General features: G+C 43.4%; 1 protein-coding gene across 1 annotated transcript in view; it reads right to left on the bottom strand.

The window, feature by feature from the left end:
- LOC115194080 (cadherin-23-like) overlaps positions 1-25677 on the bottom strand; it is a 752381-nt gene that overhangs the window by 371483 nt on the left and 355221 nt on the right. The gene's annotated exons all lie outside the window — the stretch shown is intronic.

Here is a 25677-nt window from a genome sequence, read left to right as displayed (position 1 = left end):
CTTTACTGAAGACTTATCTCTTCAGTAGGTCCTATGATTAAGTATAGTCTGGCCCAGGAGTGTGAAGGTGAACGGAAATGCTGGAGCAACGAACCGCACTTGCTGTCTCTGCCTTGTCGGTTCCCCTCTTCCCACTGGGATTCTCTGCCTCTAACCCTTTTACAGGGGCTGAGTCACTGACTTACTGGTGTTCTTCCATGCCGTCCATGGGAGGGGTGCGTCACTTGAGTAGGTTGAGCCACTGACGTGGTCTTCCTGTCTGGGTTGGCGCCCCCCTTGGGTTGTGCCGTGGCGGAGATCTTTGTGGGCTATACTCGGCCTTGTCTTCGGACGGTAAGTTGGTGGTTGTAGATATCCCTCTAGTGGTGTGGGGGCTGTGCTTTGGCAAAGTGGGTGGGGTTATATCCTGCCTGTTTGGCCCTGTCCGGGGGTATCATCGGATGGGGCCACAGTGTCTTCTGATCCCTCCTGTCTCAGCCTCCAGTATTTATGCTGCAGTAGTTTATGTGTCGGGGGGCTAGGGTCAGTCTGTTACATCTGGAGTATTCTCTTGTCTTATCCGGTGTCCTGTGTGAATGTAAATATGCTCTCTCTAATTCTCTCTTTCTCTCTTTCTCTCTTTCTTTCTTTCTCTCGGAGGACCTGAGCCCTAGGACCATGCCTCAGGACTACCTGGCATGATGACTCCTTGCTGTCCCCAGTCCACCTGGCCATGATGCTGCTCCAGTTTCAACTGTTCTGCCTGCGGCTACGGAAACCTGACCTGTTCACCGGACGTGCTTGTTGCACCCTCGACAATTACTATGATTATTATTATTTGACCATGCTGGTCATTTACGAACATTTTAACATCTTGACCATGTTCTGTTATAATATCCACCCGGCACAGCCAGAAGAGGACTGGCCACCCCTCATAGCCTGGTTCCTCTCTAGGTTTCTTCCTAGGTTTTTGGCCTTTCTCAGGAGTTTTACCTAGGGAGTTTTTCCCAGCCACTGTGCTTCTTTCACATGCATTGCTTGCTGTTTGGGGTTTTAGGCTGGGTTTCTGTACAGCACTTTGAGATTTCAGCTGATGTACGAAGGGCTATATAAATAAATTTGATTTGATTTGATTTTGATTTGAAGAGGCGTTCACCCGTCGCTCTACCCTCGGGCATGTGGTCGAAGACTGCCCGGAAACGGCGGGTGAACTCCTCAAACTGGTCCAATGCCGCATCTCCTTCTCTCCACACGGTGTTGGCACACTCTAGGGCTTTCCTAGTGAGGCACGAGACGAGGGCGGACACCTCTCACGGCCCGACGGAGCCGGGTGGACGGTGGCCAGGTATAAGTCCAGTTGTAAAAAGAACCCCTGGCAGTTCGCAGCCTTTCCGTCGTATTCCTGGGGCAGGGAGAGACGAATCCCACTGGGACCAGGAGGAAGAGGGGAGCTCAGGGGAGACCCCGGTTGTGCTGGTGGAGGCGCTGGAAGAACTCCCTGTCTCTCCCAGCGGTCCATTGTATGGACAACGCGGTCCATGGCGGTGCCAAGATGGTGGAGCATTGCTGCGTGCTCCCTGACATGCTCCTCTACCCCTATACCCGGGTTACCTGCTCCTGCTGACTCCATAGTTCGGTCGGTAATTCTGTAGTGCAATGCGTACTGGCGGCTGAGACGTCAGGCGCAGAAGAGCGAAAACTGATTTACAACGGCGTCGATTAATATCCATAAACCACCGTCAACAGAACAATACAATAAATGGGTAAAAAAAGGTAAATACCAGCATACCGTGCATAAGCACTACAAGAAACAATTACTGACAAGGACATGAGGGGGAACAGAGGGTTAAATACACAACATGTAATTGATGGAATTGGAACCAGGTGTGATGGAAGACAAGACAAAACCAATGGAAAATTAAAAGTGGGTCAGCGATGGCTAGAAGGTCGGTGACTTCGACCGCCGAACGTCGCCCGAACAAGGAGAGGGACCAACTTCGGCGGAAGTCGTGACAATGTATTTCAAGGTCTACCTTCAAACTCAGTGCATCTTTGCTTGACATCATGGAAAAATCCAAAGAATTCAGCCAAGACCTCAGAAAAACAATTGTAGGCCTCCACAAGTCTGGTTCATCCTTGGGAGCAATTTCCAAAAGACTGAAGGTACTATGCTCATCTGTACAAACAATTGTATGCAAGTATTAACACCATGGGACCAGGCAGCCATCATGCCGCTTAGGATGGAGACGCATTCTGTCTCCTACAGATGAACGTACTTTGCTGCGAAAAGTGCCAATCAATCCCAGAACAACAGCAAAGGACCTTGTGAAGATGCTGGAGGAAACAGGTACAAATGTATCTATATCCACAGTCAAACGAGCTCTATATCGACATAGCCTGAAAGGCCGCTCAGCAAGAAAGAAGCCACTGCTCCAAAACTGCCATAAAAAAGCCAGCCTACGGTTTGCAAATGCACATGGGGACAAAGATTTTGAGAAATCTCCTCTGGTCTGATGAAACACAAATAGAACTGTTTGGCCATAATGACCATTGTTATGTTTGGAAGAAAAAGGGGGAGGCTTGCAAGCCGAAGAACACCATCCCAACCGTGAATCACGGGGGTGGCAGCATCATGTTGTGGGGGTGCTTTGCTGCAGGAGGGACAGGTGCACTTCACAAAATAGATGGCATCATCAGACTGAAAAATGATGTGGATATATTGAAGCAACTTCTCAAGAGATCAGTCAGGAAGTTAACCTGTTGGGGATAGGGGGCAGTATTTGCACGGCCGGATAAAAAATGTACCCGATTTAATCTGGTTACTACTCCTGCCCAGTAACTAGAATATGCATATAATTGTTTGATTTGGATAGAAAACACCCTAAAGTTTCTAAAACTGTTTGAATGGTGTCTGTGAGTATAACAGAACTCATTTGGCAGGCCAAAACCTGAGAAGATTCCAAACAGGAAGCGCTCTCTCTGACCATTTCATGGCCTTCTTGATCATCTCTAACCAAAACAGGGGATCTCTGGCATAACGTGACATTTTCTAACGCTCCCATAGGCTCTCAGAAGGCGCCAGAACGATGAATGGTGGCTTTGCAGGCCTTGGCTGAAAAACATTAGCGCATTTGGTAAGTGGTCGATCTGAGGACAATGAGACTGGAGGCGCTTGCATGCGTCCCACCTAGCCCATAGAGGTTAAATTAAATTGGTGATCCTAACTGACGTAAGACAGGGAATTTTTACTTGGGTTAAATGTCATGAATTGTGAAAAACTGAGTTTAAATGTAGTTGGCTAAGGTGTATGTAAACTTCCGACTTCAACTGATGCTGGATATCTAATTTTGACATATTACAACAAATGAAGAGATAAATAATATTTGTCCATCTTTTGCTGCTGTGCTTGCAGATGTGCGTAATATGCTGTGACCCTATTCAAAAAGTATTTAACTCCAAATAACAAAAACGTAGGTAGAGGTTTGTTGCAACATTTCAACTTCAAAGATGTTTATATTTTTTTTGCACTGCATGGATCAACGGTGCGGTTGAATACAGCATTGCTGTCTGGTAAACTCAAAATGTATTGTAGCTGAGTAGCTAGTCTAGGCTACTGCTCAAATGGTGCTGTAATAGGCCTACATGTTTCTCCTTTGCATGATGTTCATAAAGTAGATGGCTCTGTTGACTGTTGACTCATTTATGCTCACTTGTGTCCTATTCAGCCTGCAGGCCTTGTGTCTGCACTAGTCCATTAGCAACGTTATGACTGACTTGTGATCATTGCCCTTGCTAGTTTGATTGTATTGACTTTCCAGCCTTAGTTACAGTCGTAAAGGTGAGAGGTTAGCATGTCTTGGGGGTATAACATTTGTGAATCACCTGCACAACTGGACAGTTTTTGGGGTTTTGGGAACATATATTTTATGATGTCCCCACAATGTTCCCACCAGACTATTCCCAAAATCTAATTAAACATTTAAAGAACAGACAAATGTGTTCTTGGAACATTCTTGCAACATCAGGCAGATGTTTTATACAAACACTGTGTAATCGTCAGCACGACTGGACAATATTTGTGTTATGAGAACATTTGCCGCAACCTAATGAATGTTCTGGGAACTTTCACAGAATCAATTTTGGTTTGCTGGGAAAACATTACTGGTACATTGTATTATTACATTACTTGGAAACCTAATGAGAACTTTTGGGGAATGTTATGTGGTGGTTATTACAGATATTCTGCACAACATTTTTGTGAATGTTAGGAGAACATTTCAAAGATATTTCATGAAAAACATTTTTTTTTAATGTTATTATCCTAAATGTTATCCTAATATCAGGTAAAACCCAAACTACAACATAAGGGAAATCTTAGCTAATGTTCTAGGAATGTTCCCGGTTTGCTGGGGAGAAGAGGCAGTCTGCGAGAAGGAGGAGGAGGCGGTTTGCCCTGTGGGTAATTACGCTGGATTGAGGGCAAGAGGTGGAGAGAGAAGCGGGAGAGGAGGGAGAGAGGGACTGGGACTGGGACTGCTAGAGTCTATAGTCAGTCACCCTACTCAAAATGAAGTCACAGCAGAGAGAAAGCGTATGTGCTGGGGGTGGGAGAGTAAACAGAGATTAGTGGTGGGCACCAATATCGATATTTCAGGGTAGGGGTTGGGGTTAGCAAGTGGCCATCTCTCTCGGTGGAAGGCAGATTAGCTGGGTGTGCAGCACCGTGTAGAGAGGGTTTTGACTTTGACTGCCTCAGGTTTCGCAGATGCCTTTCTCTGCGGCTCCGCAGCCTGCAAAGGTTGGCTAAAGAGACAGATTGAAATTATACAGATTGCCTCCTGAGTCTCATTAAGAAAATATATATTTATATTCTAATTGCTGTTGTGACAAAAAGAGTGCTCCTCTTCTCCCATTCGCAATGACATTGAGATTGGACCTCTGGAGGGGGAAGAGGCAGTGTCACATGTAGGCAGGCAGGCAGGCAGGCAGGCAGGCACACACACGCACACACACACACACACACACACAGACACAGACACACAGACACAGACACAGGCAGACACACACACACACAATGGCAGACAGGCACGTATGCAGGCTGGCAGACAGGCACTCACACATACACATAGAATGCTGCTCATTCACAAGCGCACAGACACACAGACTCACATACACACACACACACCCACACACCCACACACACACACACACACACACACACACACACACACACACACACACACACACACACACACACACACACACACACACACACACACACAGACACAGACACAGACACAGGCAGACACACACACACACACACAATGGCAGACAGGCAGGTATGCAGGCTGGCAGACAGGCACTCACACATACACATAGAATGCTGCTCATTCACAAGCGCACAGACACACAGACTCACATACACACACACACGCACGGAATGCTACTAATTCACAAGCGCACAGACAGACACACACACACATCCACCTAAAAACATGTTCACACACACCTGATGTATTCCAACTCCCAATTACACACTTACTTGTGTGTGTGTGTGTGTGTGTGTGTGTGTGTGTGTGTGTGTGTGTGTGTGTGTGTGAGTGTGTGTGTGTGTGTGTGTGTGTGCGTGTGTGTGTGTGTGTGTGTGTGTGTGTGTGTGTGTGTGTGTGTGTATATATATCTATGTGTGTCAGAGTGTGTGGGCTGTGGAGCAAAGTGACAGGTGTTGATACTATGAAGCTCTCACATTACCAACTGTAGTGGACTGGAAAATAAGAAATGCATTGTTTCTCAAGAAGCATGCTACACACACAAACACACACACACACACACACACACACACACACAAATGTAGTGTTCGGTGGGGGCGCAATTAGGAGAGCCAGAGGGGCCACCAACACAAAGAAGTTCAGGATGAAATTATGTATTTATTTGCCCTGTCTTGTTCTGTCTATAGTTTTTTAAAATTATATTTATTTCATTTCTTATATTAAGTACTTTAACATAGCACTTAGTTTTTCAGTCCTTAATCGCTTTATCCCCTGGTGTGATTTTTCATTACTTACTATATTATTTACTTATTCAATTATTTATCATTTCATTTATTGATCCAGCTTGCATTCTTTATTACTGTTATTCTTCTTTATTACTGTTCTACTTGTTTACACTCACCACTTAATCAACCCTCGTCTTCCTCTCATTGAACTGTCACAGGTGACCCCTCTGAGCTCTCGGCCTCCATTGATGCCTCAGGCAAACAACCGCCTCATGTTCCCCCACCCTCTCCATACCAGACTGACTTGCCATATACATATGCAGACTGAGCAAGAAGTTGCAATAGGCCAGTGCAAACCAAGGTTTAATACCAGCACAAACAGAAATCCTCTTAATCCTAATTCCTAATTCCTAACTCTAAACCTAACCCCTAACCCTAATTGTAACCCTAACCCTAATTGTAACCCTAACCCTAAACCTTACTCCTAAGACTAAAATAGCCTTTTTCCTTGTGGGGACCAGTGAAATGTCCCCACCTTTCCGCAATTTCCTTGTTTTACTATCCTTGTGAGAACTTCTGGTCTCCACAAGGATGGTAAAACCAAACACACACACACGCGCTGGTGTGTACATTTCCCGTTTTCACATGCAAATAGGAAAGTTAGTGTGTGATTATTTGTAGTGGAATTGTTAGAATACACCAGTGATCTTGTTGCCGATTACCAATACTACAGCCTTGGTTGGGTCTCATGTTAAATCCCTATTTGGATAGAAATGACATAGGGGTTAATAGGTAGGATTGCGATACTGTAACATATCCATATAGTAGGCTATGTTACTGTTACATATAGTAAGCAAGTCTCATTGACTTGATATGTGCTGTAGACAAGCTATTAAAATTCTCAACATCTGTTTGTTATGAGCAAGAGAAAGAGAGGGCGAGAGAAATAGGAGACAAAAGTGGAGAACATACTGTACATGTGTAATTATTTTTTGGGGGGGGATTGTGCTTTGAGAACAGGAAAAATACAAATCTGGTGAGTTCAATCAAGTGTGTGGCAAGGTAGGGAATAGGGTGGGAATAGGGAATAGGGAACAATAACACTATTTTGTGTCCCAAATTACACCGTATTCCCTATTTAGTGCACCACTTTGTCACACACAAAAGTTGGGCACTATGGAATCTTGTGTGATTCAGGGCGTAACCAATGACTCTCACAGCAATGAGCTTTGGAGGACAGCATGCAGCAAGAGTTCTCACATTTTAATCACTTTGACTAAACCAAGGAGAGATGTTTTCACAATGTTTTAACAAGGTTCTGACTAGGGCTGTGACAGTCAAGCAAATAACTGTCGGTCTCACGGTAAGTGACCGTTTATTAACATAGATACATTTAGCATCTCCTGGCTTCCATACATAGCCTACAAGCCATTGATGCAGACATTGGAACATCTACATTTTAAAAAGTGTAATAGATTCAGGTAATATAGTCTACACCTTCATAATAAATCCATTAATTATTTTAGACAGGTCTAAAGAAGCATGATATGAAGGAAATGTAGTATATTTCAGAAGAACAGAATAGCATACTCTGAGTTGTCCTTATGTGAGGTCCTGATCTGGCAATGCAAAATGGCTTTGGTTTTTTCAAGTTCATTTAGCAAAAAAGATTTGCTTAGAATTCCATGGCATTATCCGGTCTTTCTCACAGGCTACAAGTGAAAACAGACACATCGAGGACGCAACTGCGCATCTCGTCCTTATCTAATTCCGAGTTGCATATTGAAGATATCGGAAGAACTGTCCACATTTACTTTTCATCAGCCAACAAGATGAGCAGGCCTAACGAACAGCAAAAGCACTAGCCTATGTCAATCTACTCTCCCCCATAGTACAAAAGTCAACCTATTATATTCTGTGCAAGAATTACATATTCCAAACATTTGTGGGATGCGATAGATCCCAAATGAATACAACCACTAGCATCAAAAAACCTTTTTACGCAATGTGGCTGACGCAACAGATCAGAACGTTTAGCTTAACTAAACTATTAGGCTATTTTTTCACATTATAAGCGCAGCAATGCGCATATGACAGTAGGCTATGAGCACAAATTTTCCATTAGCAGGAAAACACCATTATCAAAAATGACTGCAAATGCAATTAAGCATGTTATGTCTTTATTATAAAGGTGCATTTTTATGGTGAAAATGATCTTCCCCAAACTTGAAACTGCTTCTGTATGCCAGTTAGTCTCTACACCCCTTGTAAAGTGGATTAATGTGCACAATTTTAAGAAGATATTTGGCCACTTTAGGTGATACAAACCTTATCAAAACATATAGGCCTATGGGCTAGGCTACTATGATGAGTCGGTTTATTAAAAATTTATTTTAGAAAGTTAGTGGTAAAAAAATAGCCAGAGAAAGAAATAATCAAGATGACACAGTAATAACAATGTGGATAAGAAAGGAGATAAGTAGAGAGTAGCGTCCGAAATGGCACCCTATTCCCTATATAGGGCACTACTTTTGACCAGGGAAAAGGGGGCCATTTGGGAGTGTGTTAACAGCACAAGTTAGAGTCACATCTGTCTGTTCGCAAGCCACTCTACAGAAGATTACTGAAATGGAATTTTTTTCCTTTCCTCCCCAACTTGATCCATTTGGTTGACCACTTTCTTGTAATCTTGAGAAAGTATTTTTTAAAGTTATAGTGGAATAGTATCTCAAACCTAATTTCTCTGTTCTACATTTCAACTTTTATTTCCGTCTTTGATTCTTGTAGTCTTTTTACTTTCTCTGAGTGTAGGATTCCAGCTTTGAAAGGAGCATGTTGTAGTGGATTGTAAGACTTTGAACCAACATATGTCTGGATTTCAAACAGATTTGTCCTTTGTTTTTCAAGCTGCTGCTGAATTAAATAACAGGTGAAAAAGTAACACACACTCACACTTACAGTATTGATAGGCATATGCATTGATGATAGTGTGTGCATTGGTGACAGTCCCAAGACATTGTATTTATTATGTAGTGTGTATATGACCTTCTAACAGACAGACTAACTGATAAGTATGGGTCCTCTATTACTGTAACATAATATGTATAATATCTGTACAGCTATTATATTAGATAGAGATGGAGGGCACATTTATTAATTTATTCATAGTTGAATGGAGTCATAACAGGGCTTATATTAATCTGTGTACCAAATGGCACTCTATGGGCCCTGGTCAAAAGAGGTGCACTAAATAGGAAATAGGGTGCCCTTTGGGATGGACCCCCAGTGAACTACACATACTCTCCTCAGAGAGATTACAGGAAGCATCCAGTCTGAGCACTGTTAGCCCCAAAGTGGCCAACTGAAAAACCTACAGAAATCCCCCAGGCAGACTTCAGAGCTCCCTTTAAAATAAGCAGGTATTAGCCTTAGCCAATGTTACAGCTTGCAGCTGATACAGAGTTACAGAACCAAGCCTGAAGAAAAGGGAATCAGAGTATCTAGTCACACTGAGGGATAGAGATACGTGTGGAGATGAGAGAAGGAGGATGGTGGGAAATAATCGTCTATACTTGTTTATCTGTGCATCCAGGCGGGAAGTGTTGTGGCTGTACCTGGCTGACCTGTGTGCTGGGGCAGGTGTACGACAAGGCCAGCAGCCCCCCCCCCCAATCTACCATTGTCTGTCTCCTACAAACATGCATACAAACACACACACAAAAACACACACGCACACTCACTCACGCACACACACACTCTGAGGGGGGACAGGCTGGCTGTTTGGGCGGCAGGCCAGATGGGAGGAGGTGAAAGGTTCAGTTCCACCCCTCAGTCTCCGGTCACTGGGTCACACACCTGCTTGCCTTTGGCTAGAGATGCTATATGCAAAGATACATTTGCATTTTATCAGCCTCTAGCCTCGGATAAACTTATTCATACAGTATAAGAAAATGGGACTCTTGTGTTTGAAATCATTGCATTTTAAAATCATAATACATATTCAAACCCTTAACTCTTACTATTCTAGTTAGAATGTTGAGAGAGACGCTTAAGATATGGATTAGTTCTGTCAGTGTGTGTGCACGAGAGAGATATAGTAAGAGACAGGTTGAGTATTTGCCTGTGGTGCTCAATACTGTACATACAAGCGCAGCTGAACATTTGCCCATATCTTTTCAGGGCTCCATAAGATTACTCCACCTACAACCACAGACGTTGAGCCAGCTGAGTGTGTGGGTCTGGCTGCATGGGACTCATCTGGACATTCAGACTGGCAAGACTGGCAGTCCCAGAGATCATCACTGTGATGTACAGTGAGGGAAAAAAGTATTTGATCCCCTGCTGATTTTGTACGTTTGCCCACTGACAAAGAAATGATCAGTCTATACTTATAATTAATGTAGCTTTATTTGAACAGTGAGAGACAGAATAAAAATAAAAAAATCCAGATAAATGCATGTCAAAAATGTTAGAAATTGATTTGCATTTTAATGAGGGAAATAAGTATTTGACCCCTTCTCAATCAGAAAGATTTCTGGCTACCAGGTGTCTTTTATACAGGTAACGAGCTGAGATTAGGAGCACACTCTTAAAGGGAGTGCTCCTAATCTCAGTTTGTTACCTGTATAAAAGACACCTGTCCACAGAAGCAATCAATCAATCAGATTCCAAACTCTCCACGATGGCCAAGACCAAAGAGCTCTCCAAGGATGTCAGGGACAAGATTGTAGATCTACACAAAGCTGGAATGGGCTACAAGACCATCGCCAAGCAGCTTGGTGAGAAGGTGACAACAGTTGGTGCGATTATTCGCAAATGGAAGAAACACAAAAGAACTGTCAATCTCCCTCGGCCTGGTGCTCCATGCAAGATCTCACCTCGTGGAGTTGCAATGATCATGAGAACGGTGAGGAATCAGCCCAGAACTATATGGGAGGATCTTGTCAATGATCTCAAGGCAGCTGGGACCATAGTCATCAAGAAAACAATTGGTAACACACTACGCCATGAAGGACTGAAATCCTGCAGCGCCCGCAAGGTCCCCCTGCTCAAGAAAGCACATATACATGCCCATCTGAAGTTTGCCAATGAACATCTGAATGATTCAGAGGACAACTGGGTGAAAGTGTTGTGGTCAGATGAGACCAAAATGGAGCTCTTTGGCATCAACTCAACTCGCCGTGTTTGGAGGAGGAGGAATGCTGCCTATGACCCCAAGAACACCATCCCCATCGTCAAACATGGAGGTGGAAACATTATGCTTTGGGGGTGTCTTTCTGCTAAGGGGACAGGACAACTTCACCGCATCAAAGGGACAATGGATGGGGCCATGTACCGTCAAATCTTGGGTGAGAACCTACTTCCCTTAGCCAGGGCATTGAAAATGGGTATTCCAGCATGACAATTACCCAAAACACACGGCCAAGGCAACAAAGGAGTGGCTCAAGAAGAAGCACATTAAGGTCCTGGAGTGGCCTAGCCAATCTCCAGATCTTAATCCCATAGAAAATCTGTGGAGGGAGCTGAAGGTTCTATTTGCCAAACGTCAGCCTCGAAACCTTAATGACTTGGAGAAGATCTGCAAAGAGGAATGGGACAAAATCCCTCCTGAGGTGTGTGCAAACCTGGTAGCCAACTACAAAAAATGTCTGACCTCTGATTGCCAACAAGGGTTTTGCCACCAAGTACTAAGTCATGTTTTGCAGAAGGGTCAAATACTTATTTCCCTCATTAAAATGCAAATCATTTTATAACATTTTTGACATGCGCTTTTCTGTTTTTTTTTTGTTATTCTGTCTCTCACTGTTCATATAAACCTACCATTAAAATTGTAGACTGATCATTTCTTTGTCAGTGGGCAAACGTACAAAATCAGCAGGGGATCAAATACTTTTTTCCCTCACTGTACTGTGCATCCCCCTGACCAAGCCTGTTTGATCATGGATGTGTGTCTGTGTGTCTGTCATGCATGTATGTCTGTCTGTCTTTCTGGGTCTGGGACATAGGATTTGAGGGACAAGAGGGGCCAGGGGGGACTGATTCCAGGACTAGGGGCTGGGGTAATGTGTGCTGTACTTTCCATAAGAGTCAGGGTGAAAGTTCTGGTACCTAAATATAAACAGTATCAAACTAAATCATAGTTTATTGATAGCTGTCACAGGCGTCGTAGTGAACAGACAAAGGTGCAGCGTGTTGAGTGCTCATCTTTTATTTTGAATTAAAAAACTTCACAAGGAAAAAACAAACGACAGCCAAACAGTTCTGTCAGGTCCACTAACAAACTAAACAGAAAGCAACCACCCACAAAACCCAAAGGAAAACAGGCTGCCTAAGTATGGCTTCCAATCAGAGACAACGAAAGACACCTGCCTCTGATTGGAAACCATACTCGGCCAAACATGGAAAACGAAGCATAGAAAATTAAAACTAGAACAAATTCCCCTTGAACCAAAAAACCCCAAAACACACAAAACAACCCCCTTGCCACGCCCTGACCATTCTACTATGGCAAATGACCCTTTTCACTGGTCAGGATGTGACAGTAGCGTACACAGATTTGCAGATGTTATCGCAGGTGCAGCAAAATGCTTGTGTTTCTAGCTCCAACAGTACAGTAATACCAAGCAATAAAATAATAAAAAACAATACACACAATGTGTTGATCCAGCTTCAAATTTCCTGAAATTTCCTAGAAATAAGTCTATCATATAATGTTAAGCAATTTAATCTAACCACACTGTCCGATTTCAAAAAGGCTTTACAACGAAAGCAAAACATTAGATTATGTCAGCAGAGTACCCACCCAGAAATAATCAGACACCCATTTTTCAAGCTATCATATAATGTCACATATACCCAAACCACAGCTAAATGCAGCACTAACCTTTGATGATCTTCGTCAGATGACACTCCTAGGACATTATGTTATACAATACATGCATGTTTTGTTCAATCAAGTTCATATTTATATAAAAAACCAGCTTTTTACATTAGCATGTGACTTTCAGAACTAGCATACTCACCGCAAACTTCCGGTGAATTTACTAAATTACTCACGATAAACGTTCACAAAAAACATAACAATTATTTTAAGAATTATAGATACAGAACTCCTTTATGCAATCGCTATGTCCGATTTTAAAATAGCTTTTCGGCAAAAGCACATTTTGCAATATTCTGAGTAGATAGCCCAGCCATCACGGGTTAGCTATTTTGACACCCACCAAGTTTGGCCCTCACCAAAGTCCGATTTACTATTAGAAAAATGTGATTACCTTTGCTGTTCTTCGTCAGAATGCACTCCCAGGACTTCTACTTCAATAACAAATGTTGGTTTGGTTCAAAATAATCCATAGTTATGTTCAAATATCCTCTGTTTTGTTCGTGCGTTCAAGACACTATCCGAAGGGTGACGAAGGGTGACGCGCCCGACGCATTTCGTGACAAAAAATTTCAAAATATCTCATTACCGTACTTCGAAGCATGTCAACCGCTGTTTAAAATCAATTTTTATGCGATTTTTCTCATAAAAAAGCGATAATATTCCGACCGGGAAACCCTGTTTTCGTTCAATGAAGAAAAAATAAAAACATGGTGTCGCCTCGTGCACGCGCCCCAGTCTCATTGTTCTCTGATCGATCACTATCCAAATGCGCTACTGTTTTTCAGCCAGGGGCTCCGAAGGCATCATTCACCGTTTTGCCGCCTTCTGAGAGCCTATGGGAGCCGTAGGAAGTGTCATGTTACAGCAGAGATCCTCAGTTTTCAATAAAGAGAGTGTAGAAGCCCAAGAAATGGTCAGAGAGGGCACTTCCTGTAAGGAAATTTCTCAGGTTTTTGCCTGCCACATGAGTTCTGTTATACTCACAGACACCATTCAAACAGTTTTAGAAACTTTAGGGTGTTTTCTATCCAAAGCCAATAATTATATGCATATTCTAGTTTCTGGGCAGTAGTAATAAATCGGGTACGTTTTTTATCCGGCCGTGCAAATACTGCCCCCTATCCCCAACAGGTTATCCAATTCCAAGAGATGCTTATTTTCTACCTTTCATTTGAACGTTCGCAGTCTTCCTAAAAAGCATGACCACCTTGTTCATTATCTGTCTTCTCTCAGTCATCTATTTTCCATTGTTGCCCTTTCAGAAACATGGTTGACTGAAGAGACAACCATGCTTTATGACATGTTTCCTTATAATACTGTTCACCACTGTAGAACATTAAGAGTTGGAGGAGGAGTGTCCACTTTTGTTCATAAAAATTTTAAATTCTTTGTAATAGAGGACCTCGCACTTACTTCAGATAACATTGATATTTAATCTATTTTCATATAAGTTCCCACCTGTTCATTTTTTGGTAGTAAAAAGTGGTAATTGTGGAGTACACAACATAAACCGCTGGCTTTATCAATAAGTGCAATAAGGACATCATCCCCACAGTGACTGTACGTACAGTACATACCCCAACCAGAAGTCATGGATTACAGGCAACATTCGCACTGAGCTAAAGGGTAGAGCTGCCACTTTCAAGGAGCGTGAACCTAACCCAGAAGCTTATAAGAAATCCCTTTATGCCCTCCGATGAACCATCAAACAGGCGAAGCTTCAATACAGGACTAAGATCAAATCGTACCACACCGGTTCCGACTCTCGTCGGATGTGGCAGGGATTGCAAAACATTACAGACTACAAAGGGAAGCATAGCCGAGAGCTGCCCACTGACACGAGCCTACCAGACGAGCCAAATTACTTCTATGCTTGCTTCGAGGCAAGTAACACTGAAACATGCATCAGAGCATCAACCGTTCCGGATGACTGTGTGATCACGCTCTCGACAGTGCTAGGCCTGATCAATGACAACGATGAGACAGCCTATAGGGAGGAGGTCAGAGACCTGACCATGTGGTGCAAGGACAACAACCTCTCCCTCAACGTGATCAAGACAAAGGAGATTATTGTGGACTACAGGAAAAAGAGGACTGAGCACACCCCCATTCTCATCGACGGGCTTGTAGTGGAGCAGGTTGAGAGATTCAAGTCCCTTGGCGTCCACATCAACAACAAACTAACATGGTCCAAGCACACCAAGATAGTTATGAAGAGGGCACGACAAAATCTATTCCCCCTCAGGAAACTAAAAAGATTTGGCATGGGTCCTGAGATCCTCAAAAGGTTCAACAGCTGCAACATTGAGAGCATCCTGACTGCTTGCATCACTGCCTGGTACGGCAATTGCTCGGCCTCTGACCGCAAGGCACTACAGAGGGTAGTGCGTACGGCTCAGTGCATCACTGGCTGCCTGCCATTCAGGACCTCTCCACCAGGCGGTGTCAGAGGAAGGCCCTAAAAATTCTCAAAGACCCCAGCCACCCTAGTCATAGACTGTTCTCTCTACTACCGCATGGCAAGTGGTACCGGAGTGCCAAGTCTCGGACAAAAAGGCTTCTCAACAGCTTTTACCCACAAGCCATAAGACTCCTGAACAGGTAATCAAATGGCTACCCGGACTGGTAGCCAAATAGCCACCCCCCTATTTGTTACGCTGCTGCTACTCTCTGTTTATCATATATGCATAGTCACTTTAACCATATCTACATGTACATACTACCTCAATTGGGCTGACCAACCAGTGCTCCCGCACATTGGCTAACCGGGCAATCTGCATTGTGTCCTGCCACCCACCACCCACCAACTCCTCTTTTACGCTACTGCTACTCTCTGTTCATCATATATGTGTAGTCACTTTAACCATATCTACATGTACATACTACCTCAATCAGCCTGACTAACCGGTGTCTGCATGTAGCCTCGCTACTTTTATAGCCTCGCTACTGTATATAGCCTGTCTTTTTACTGTTGTTTTATTTCTTTACTTGCCTATTGTTCACCTAATACCTTTTTTGCAATATTGGTTAGAGCCTGTCAGTAAGCATTTCACTGTAAGGTCTACTACACCTGTTGTATTCGGCACACGTGACAAATACACTTTGATTTGATTTGTAAATGCCTTTCTTTTATTCAACAGTTGATTGAGGATTTTGAAAGTTGACTTTATATTTTTTAAGGATTCTTATTGTTAGTGAAATATATTTTGGGGATATACAAAGTATTTGAGTAAATTTGTTCTTATACTTTTTGTAATTTGCAGAATTCAGGGGAGAGGGATTTGTGAGAAATGTTTTATACAACTACAATTTTTTAAATGAGCATTTTTTGAGACTGGTGATCTAAGGTTTCCAGAACCCTTCTGCTGCTCTATTACTTGGTTTAACTAAGGGACAGCAGTGGTGAAATACGGAATTGAAAGATGTGAAAAAATCTGGTAAGCAGACTCCACATCGGCCTGATTCTAAACATTTCACCATGAAATATCATCTCAACATTTTAAAGCGATCACAATTACTTTTGTTAAATATTCTACATTTTATGCTACTAATCGTTCCCATCTGTTAATTTCCAGCTGCCAAAGAGAAGTGGAAAATTGGAAAGTAGTCAGAAATGTCAATATAAAGTATAGCTGTATTAGCAACATTGTTCAAATAATTTGTAAAACATATTATCAATAAGGGTGGCAGCTCTGGGCTTATAGATAAAGTATTCAAAAAATCTAATGTCAGTGAGTGGTTCCCACTTTTAAATAAATGTGTGTTGTGATCACCCAATAGAAAACAAATGTTATATTAATTATTAATCAAATTCAAAGTTGATGCAAGGATATCAATGAAACTAACGTCAAAATCAAGGGCAATAGATGCATCCAATTAATCAAATCAAATCAAATTTTATTTGTCTCATGCGCCGAATACAACACGTGTAGACCTTATAGTGAAATGCTTACTTAGAAGCCCTTAACAACGATGCAGTTTTAAGAAAACACCTAAAAAAGTAATTAAGAAAAAAGTAAGAGATAAGAAAAACAAATAAAGAGCAGCAGTGAATAACAATAGCGTGGCTGTATACAGTGGGTACTGGTACAGAGTCAATGTGTCAATGTGCGGGGGCACCGGTGCCGAGGTAATTGAGATAATTATGTACATGCAGGTAGGGTTGATAAAGTAGCTATGCATAGATAATAACAGAATAGTAGCAGCGTGGGGGGTGCAAATACTCTGGGTAGCCATTTGATTAGCTGTTCAGGAGTCTTATGGCTTGTGGGTAGAAGCTGTTTAGAAGCCTCTTGGACCTAGACTTGGCGCTCCGGTATCGCTTGCCATACAGTAGCAGAGAGAACAGTCTATGACTAGGGTGGATGGAGTCTTTGACGATTTTAAGGGCCTTCCTCTGACACAAATTCCCTGTCTCCGGTCAGTTAGGATCACCACTTTAGTTTAAGAATGTGAAATGTTAGAATAATAGTTGAGAGAATGATTTATTTCAACTTTTATTTCTTTCATCACATTCCCAGTGGGTCAGAAGTTTACATACACTCAGTTAGTATTTGGTAGCATTGCCTTAAAAAAATTTAACTTGGGTCAAACATTTCGAGTAGCCTTCCACAAGCTTCCCACAATAAGTTGGGTGAATTTTGGCCCATTCCTCCTGACAGAGCTGGTGTAACTGAATCAGATTTGTAGGCCTCCTTGCTCGCATGTGCTTTTTCAGTTCTGCCCACAAATTTTCTATGGGATTGAGGTCAAGGGCTATGTGATGGCCACTCCAACACCTTGACTTTGTTTTCCATAAGCCATTTTGCCACAACTTTGGAAGTATGCTTGGGGTCATTGTCCATTTGGAAGACTCATTTGCAAGCTTTAACTTCCTGACTGATGTCTTGAGATGTTGCTTCAGTATATCCACATCATTTTCCAGTCTCTTCATGCCATCGATTTTGTGAAGTGCACCGGTCCCTCCTGCAGCAAAGCACCCCCAAAAATTATGGTGTCACCCCCGTACTTCACAGTTGGGACGGTGTTCTTCGGTTTGCAAGCATTACCCTTTTTCCTCCAAACATTTCTCCAAAAAGTACGATCTTTGTCCCCATGTGCAGTTGCAAACCGTAGTCTGGCTTTTTGTTCACAAATTTTTTTTTGCTTCACATAAAGATATTATTTAACACCGTTTAACACTGTTAATTTTCAGGGTGTATAAATGATTGGAGACAGGCACAGGTATACCTAATAGAGAGTTTTAATTCTCCACCCAAAAATACAACATGCCATGAAAAGGCACCATGGACGAAGCCCAAAACAAACACGTATACAAACACACAGGGATGTAACCCAAACAAAAGAGCGAGGTTAAACCTCTAATAAATACATGGGAAGAGACCCGTAGTTACAATACATGGGACGAGACCCGTAATAAACATTACACAGAACGAGACAGGTAATAACAGGTGCACAATACAAGCAGCACAAAAGCCGAAACAACAAAGCACAGGTACTCACACGACCAACGGACATGGGAACAATAATCGAAAGACAATGGTGAACAGGGGGCACATATATACAATCACTAATTAGGGGGAATCGTGACCAGGTGTGCGTAATTAGAGTCCAGTGACGCCTAGAGGCTGGTGAGGTAGACCTCCGGAACTGGTGCACAGATAGAACAGCAGTACCGGGGGGATCCGTGACATTAATAATAGGAATTCAGGGTTTGGGGTGGACTATCCCTTTTAGATATTGGTTAAGTTGGCTTTTTTACAGTATGGGTAAAGTCAACAGCAGGAGCAGAAGTGAGTTTCAGAGGGTCAGGGAGTGGGCACTGGGTAGTCACTATTAACATGACGAGCACGTTCGATCGGATCAATTCTGTATAGTCGGTGGCCATCGTTGGTCACTACCTTTTAAACTGTGTTGCATTACGAGGAAGAAAATTGTCGACTGCATGAACTTTACAGAAACTATTTGATCAAAGATCATGCAATTTTTGATGAAGTCTCCTTCAAATCACTGCAGTTGCTTATCACCAACTGCACCATGCAGCCATCACCTGCATTGTGGGAGGCACTATTTGTCAACCAATCATTAGGGAGTTTTTGGTTGGCCCAAGAGAACGTGACCAAAGACGTGATTGAAACAGGAACCAACTTTGCCGCGATTCTAAATCTACAGGGGATACAAATTAAAGTGATATTTGAGACCTCTCTCCTACCAATTAATAGTACACACGTTATGTTTTTAGTTTGCGAGTGTGTGATATGGGGGTTTCGAGAAATGTATTTAGACATTTACAGAGAAAACTTTTATTAACAATAGCAGCTATTTTGACACTTGCATGTTGATCTGAGCCTTGCTGTTTGAAAACCACCACAGTCATCTGTCGCAGATGCACATTCCCGACATCAATCGCCGACTTTCGTCTACAGTCGGCTTCGTTACCCTTACTTCTCGAACACACCCAACCTCTTTCTTAGCCCGCCCCCCCAAACACACACTCATGCACACACGCACACACACACACCGATCAACAACAGATCCAGAGCTCACAGAGCGTCACAATCTACTGTATGCATCAAATCCCAGATTACCCCTCTGATGGAGAGAGAGAGGGAGAGGGAGGATATCCTGATACAGGTCTCCAGATCATTAACATAAATCATCTCTGCAATTAAATCCTTGTTTATCTTAATTACTGAACTAATGAGACGAGTCCCACATGACTAAGTCACACCCTCTGAGGACACTCGAGGATATGAGACGTAGAAGTCTTACAAAAGCACACAGGCACACACACACACTTATGCGCATGCAAGCACACGAACATGTGGAAACACACATACACAAATATACACACACCACACACCAAATTGCATCATCCTCCCACCTCCCCGCCTCATCCTCCTACCTTATTATCCGGGCGCTGCATCATCATCCTTCACTATCCATGATCTATTTAACTGATAGTGACTTGATCAAGCCTACAGGCTCCAGCTCCATGAGGGCTTAGTACAGCACTATAATTTATGATTTCCCTCTACCACAGGGACTAGACACACTATCTAATTCATGACTTTTTAATACTGTAAAACATATGACAGCATCCCTGCTGTAAATTTACAGTAAAATTATCCTTGAAATCTAAATGTAAGAAAAACAATACATTTGTACATAAAATACATTTATTCAAATTGGTAACAACATTAACAACAAATGAACAACATAATTGACAATAGAAGTAACAACCGTTAATTAACACATATGTAACAAAATAAGAGCATGATTACAACACTCATTTAAAAACTATATTGTGTGCCTCTGTGTGTGGGATGTGGGTGAGAGAGAGAGAGAGAGAGAGAGACGAAGAGAGAGATGGAGATGGAGTTAAAATTAGGATTGGGTATAATCCTAGATCTATGATCAGGGGCAACTCTATTCAGGGAAAGGGGGTTTAAAGGCGGTGAAACACACAACAGGACAGTTTGGGTAGGAGAGCATCCAGTTGAGAGAAGTCAACGCAGCATAAGGTGTTCCTCATGGGGCTCAGAAACAATCCTCCTCAGTTCTGGGACACCTCTTCTCACCCCTAGGACAAGAATAAAAAAATATATATAATAGTAGCCAGAGAACACCAGGGCTGTTACTCTGTAGGTAAAAAGATAAGTGACAAGGGACATATTAAGCTGGGGTGTGTGTGTGTGTGTGTGTGTGTGTGTGTGTGTACCTACCTCACTAGAGGTCTTCAATCAAACTTAGTGAGCTGTTGGAAGAATTGGGCAATGTAGGGGTTGAGAACAGCTAGTTTCCTCTGGGCCACCTTATCATGCATTTTGTCCAATCTTCAGGGTTCATCGTCTTGGGTTGATTTGAACCAGGTATTTGTACAGCCATATATCCAATATAGTTTATAAAATCAATTGAGGCATTGAACAAACACAAATAAGACAGCTAGATACACCTATTTCAAACCCTAGCTAACTAATAAAACATTGCTATTGTCACAAATCCCACCGAAGGGGGCTCCCCTGCCTGTTCGGGCGGCGCTCGCCTGTCACCGAAAATGTCATACTTGTCGTTGAATATGTCGTATGGTAGATAGAAGGACCAAGGCGCAGCGGGATTGTGGACACTCATGTTTATTACTGATAAAACATGTAAGGTATCCACTTGAGAAAAAACAAAACAACAAACAATACTCACAACAGCAACAGTGTGGCAGGCTCAAACAAACGCAGTGCACACAACAATTCCCCACAACCCCAAAGACAAACACACACACCTATATAGGACTTCCAATCAAAGGCAACTATACACACCTGCCTTCAATTGGAAGTCCCAATCATCCACCCAACATTTAACAAACACAAACCCCCTGCCACATCCTGACCTAGACAAAGCAATACGCCCTCTGCTGGTCAGGACGTGACATCGCCAGTCGTCCTTTTCTGTTCGTTCGGTCTTATTGGTTGCACCTGTTCCCTGTTTTGTTTCTTGATTTGTGTTTATTTAAGCCTGTTAGGCCCGCCCAGGTTTGTGCGGGATTATTTCACTGTTTGTTGTGGGATGTGCTGGCTGGCGCCTTATTTTCTCTCCGGACTGTTTTGCCCTATGTTTTTGGGCTGGTCTCCCTTGTTACGCGCCCTCTGTTTTGGCGTGACCATTTTGTGCCGGAGAAATAAAAGACGTTATACTTACCCTCCGCTCTCTGCGCCTGACTCCAACCACCACTCCTAGGAATCCCTGACAGAATACCGCACCACTTTTATGGAGTCAGCAGGAGCAGCCGCGCCTCCTCTCCCATCGATGGAGGAACGTGTCCTTCATCACACAACCATTCTCCACCGGACCGGTTCAGCCATGGATCAGATGATGGAGAGGATGGACCGATGGGAGAGGAGTGGCCTCCCTACCTCATCTCCAGCTCCTCTTCCCCCCTCACCTACTACCCCTCCTCCGGCATCCAGATCCGGGGCCCTACGTCTGGCTCTCCCCAGGGAGTACGATGGAGCGGCAGCTGGGTGCCAGGGTTTCCTGCTACAGCTGGAGTTGTACCTGGCTACCGTTCATCCGACTCCTTCGGGAGAGGAGAGCGTGAGCGTCCTCATCTCCTGCTTAACCTCTTATGGCTAGGGGGCAGTATTTTCACGGCCGGATAAAAAACGTACCCCATTTTATCTGATTATTACTCCTGCCCAGAAACTAGAATATGCATGTAATTAGTAGCTTTGGATAGAAAACACTCCAAAGTTTCTAAAACTGTTTGAATGGTGTCTGTGAGTATAACAGAACTCAAATGGCAGGCCAAAACCTGAGAAGATTCCAAACAGGAAGTGCCCTCTCTGACCATATCTTTTCTTTCGTGATCATCTCTAACCAAAACAGGGGATCTCTGGCATGACGAAACTAGAATATGCATATAATTAGTAGCTTTGGATAGAAAACACTCTAAAGTTTCTAAAACTGTTTGAATGGTGTCTGTGAGTATAACAGAACACATATGGCAGGCCAAAACCTGAGAAGAATCCATACAGGAAGTGCCCTGTCTGACAAATTGTTGTCCTTCTGTTGCATCTCTATCGACATTACAGCATCTGTGCTGTAACGTGACACTTTCTAAGGCTTCCATTGGCTCTCTAAAGCCACCAGAAAGTGGAATTGGGTGTCTCCTGTCTCTGGGCAAAGTACAACAGCAGAGTTTGGAAGTGGGCAGCCTGGAGACAGTGAGACTGAGATGCGCATTCACAAGACTTGTGAACGCGCATGTTTCTTTCAGCCTTTGAATTAATACAACGTTGCCCGGTTGGGATATTATCGCTATTTTACGAGAAAAATAGCATAAAAATTGATTTTAAACAGCGTTTGACATGCTTCTAAGTATGGTAATGGAATATTTTGACATTTTTTGTCACCAAATGCGCTCGTGCATTACCCTTCGTATAGTGACCTGAACGCACGAACAAAACGGAAGTATTTGGATATAACTATGGATTATTTGGAACCAAAACAACATTTGTTGTTGTAGAAGTCCTGGGAGTGCATTCTGAAAAAAAACGTGTTAATAAGACTCTTCTGAGTAGATAGCTCGCCATCACGGGCTAGCTATTTTGACACCCACCAAGTTTGGCACTCACCAAACTCAGATTTACTATAAGAAAAATTGGATTACCTTTGCTGTTCTTCGTCAGAATGCACTCCCAGGACTTCTATTTCATCCACAAAGGTTGTTTTGGTTCAAAATAATCCATAGTTATGTTCAAATATCCTCTGTTTTGTTCTTGCGTTCAAGACACTATCCGAACGGTGACGCGCCGACGCGTATCGTGACAAGAAATTTCAAAATATTCCATTACCGTACTTTGAAGCATGTCAAACGCTGTTTAAAATCAATTTTTATGCAATTTTTCGCGTAAAAAAGCGATAATATTCTGTCCGGGAAACGTCCTTTCCGTTCAAAGACTGAAAATCTAAAATGGACTCTTCATGTGCACCCGCACACCCGTCTCATTGTTCTCAGATCAACCACTTACCAAATGCGCTACTGTTTTTCAGCCTGGGACACCATAGTCATCATTCAACAATCTGGCGCCTTCTGAGTGCCTATGGGAGCCTCAGTAATTGTCACGTTACAGCAGAGATCCTCTGTTTTCAATAAAGAGAGTGTAGAAGGCCAAGAAATGGTCAGAGAGGGCACTTCCTGTACAGAATCTTCTCAGGTTTTTGCCTGCCATATGAGTTCTGTTATACTCACAGACACCATTCAAACAGTTTTAGAAACTTTAGGGTGTTTTCTATCCAAATCAAACAATTATATGCATATTCTAGTTTCTGGGCAGTAGTTTTTTATCTGGATGTGAAAATACTGCCCCCTACCCTAGAGAGGTTAAGGAAAGCGAGTGGACGGCAGAAGAGGAGCGCTGACCAGCACCGCAGTGAGGCTCCTGTGTTTGCACCAGGGGACAGGGTCTGGCTCTCCGCCTGCCCTGCCGGAAGCTGGGGCCGCAGTGTGTGGGGCCGTTTAAAGTCCTGAGGAGGATAAACGAGGTGTGTTACCGGTTACATCTTCCTTCTTACTACCGTATTAACCCCTCGTTTCATGTGTCTCTCCTCAGGCTGGTGGTGGCTGGTCCCCTGCAGGAAGGTAAGGTGCCGGAGGTCCCTCCACCCCCTCTGGACATTGGGGGGTCCCCGGTGTATACTATACGTGCCATTCTGGACTCCAGACGCCGGGTGGGGGGCCTACAGTACCTCGTGGACTGGGAGGGGTACGGCCCGGAGGAGAGATGCTGGGTACCGTTGAAGGACATTTTGGACCCTTCACTTCTGAGGGACTTCCACCGCCTCCATACGGATCGTACTGCGCCTTGTCCTCCGGGTCGCCCTCAAGGCCGGTGGCGGTGCGCTGCGGGAGCCGCGCGTCGGGGGGGTACTGTCACGAATCCCACCGAAGGTGGCTCCCTTGCCTGTTCGGGCGGCGCTCGGCGGTCGTCGTCGCCGGTCTACTAGCCGCCGCTGGTCCCTTTTTCCTTTTCTGTTCGTTCGGTCTTATTGGTTGCACCTGTTCCCTGTTTTGTTTCTTGATTTGTGTTTATTTAAGCCTGTTAGGCCCGCCCAGGTTTGTGCGGGATTATTTCACTGTTTGTTGTGGGATGTGCTGGCTGGCGCCTTATTTTTTCTCCGGACAGTTTTACCCTGTGTTTTTGGGCTGGTCTACCCTCTGTTTTGGCGTGACTGTTTTGTGCCGGAGAAATTAAAGACATTATACTTACCCTCTGTTCTCTACGCCTGACTCCAACCACCACTCCTAGGAATCCCTGACAGCTATAGCCTACACAATACCACAGATTATTTTAACAGACTCACAACATTTTCCTTTCTTTGCATACTACTAGTAAAGTGAACAGGTTTAGCTAATACTGTAACATTATGGAACAATGTTGTTGAGAGGTCATACGGACACGGACGTATGTCGCGCAGCCGAGAGCCGAGTGCACCAAATCACACAGCCTTGTCACAGGGTTGTGACAGCTAAAGAGGACTCTGTCCGGGTGTTGTTGCTGTTCATGCTCTCCCCATTGAGTAGACTGTATCATTCGGACACTTAAATGGCTAACAATATTTGGGTGTTTTCGTAAATTCACTCTGGCTATCTACAACGATTTCAGAGCACTCTCGTCTGAGTGTGCCAGATCGCAAAATAACGGAGGAATTTATGAATGTGCAACTCCTATTGAATATGACTACTGTAAGTAAACGCTGGCAAAAAAAACGGTTTGCATACAAGTGAGCTTAATTCTCTGCATGACTTTCTATCTATTCCTTTCTATATTTCTATTAATTTATTGTACGATATGTATCCTCAGTTTTTTTTCATTAGTTGAATTGTCCCATGTGGATCAGTTGGTAGAACATGGTGTTTGCAACGCCAGGGTTGTGGGTTCGATTCCCACGGGTGACCAGTACGGACAAAAAAAATGTATGAAATGTATGCAGTTGCTCTGGATAAGAGCTCATAAACAAACATAATTGTTTATGAGTGTAATGATGGGCTTCATTTGTTGCATGTGTGGAGGTTGCAAGTTGCAAAATACTTTACTCATCAGATTGTGCTGCTTTATCCTGTTCTAGTAGGCCTAATAATTGCACAACGAGTCTGTACAGAACAAACCATGTTGGGGTCGCCCTGCCACACCCACACCTCTCTCTCTCTTCTCCTTCCATTGTGGTCTAAGAGATTAAAGAACCGGACCAAACCCCACATGACTCGGTTTGAGTCATACAACAACAAAACATAAAGTAGGTGTCTTAGCATATCAGCACAATACAG

This window comes from Salmo trutta, chromosome 5 (genome assembly GCF_901001165.1).
Source record: "Salmo trutta chromosome 5, fSalTru1.1, whole genome shotgun sequence".
Taxonomy (NCBI): Eukaryota; Metazoa; Chordata; class Actinopteri; order Salmoniformes; family Salmonidae; genus Salmo; species Salmo trutta.
The sequence above is the reverse complement of the archived record's forward strand: the minus strand, read 5'-3'. Positions and strand labels throughout refer to the sequence as shown.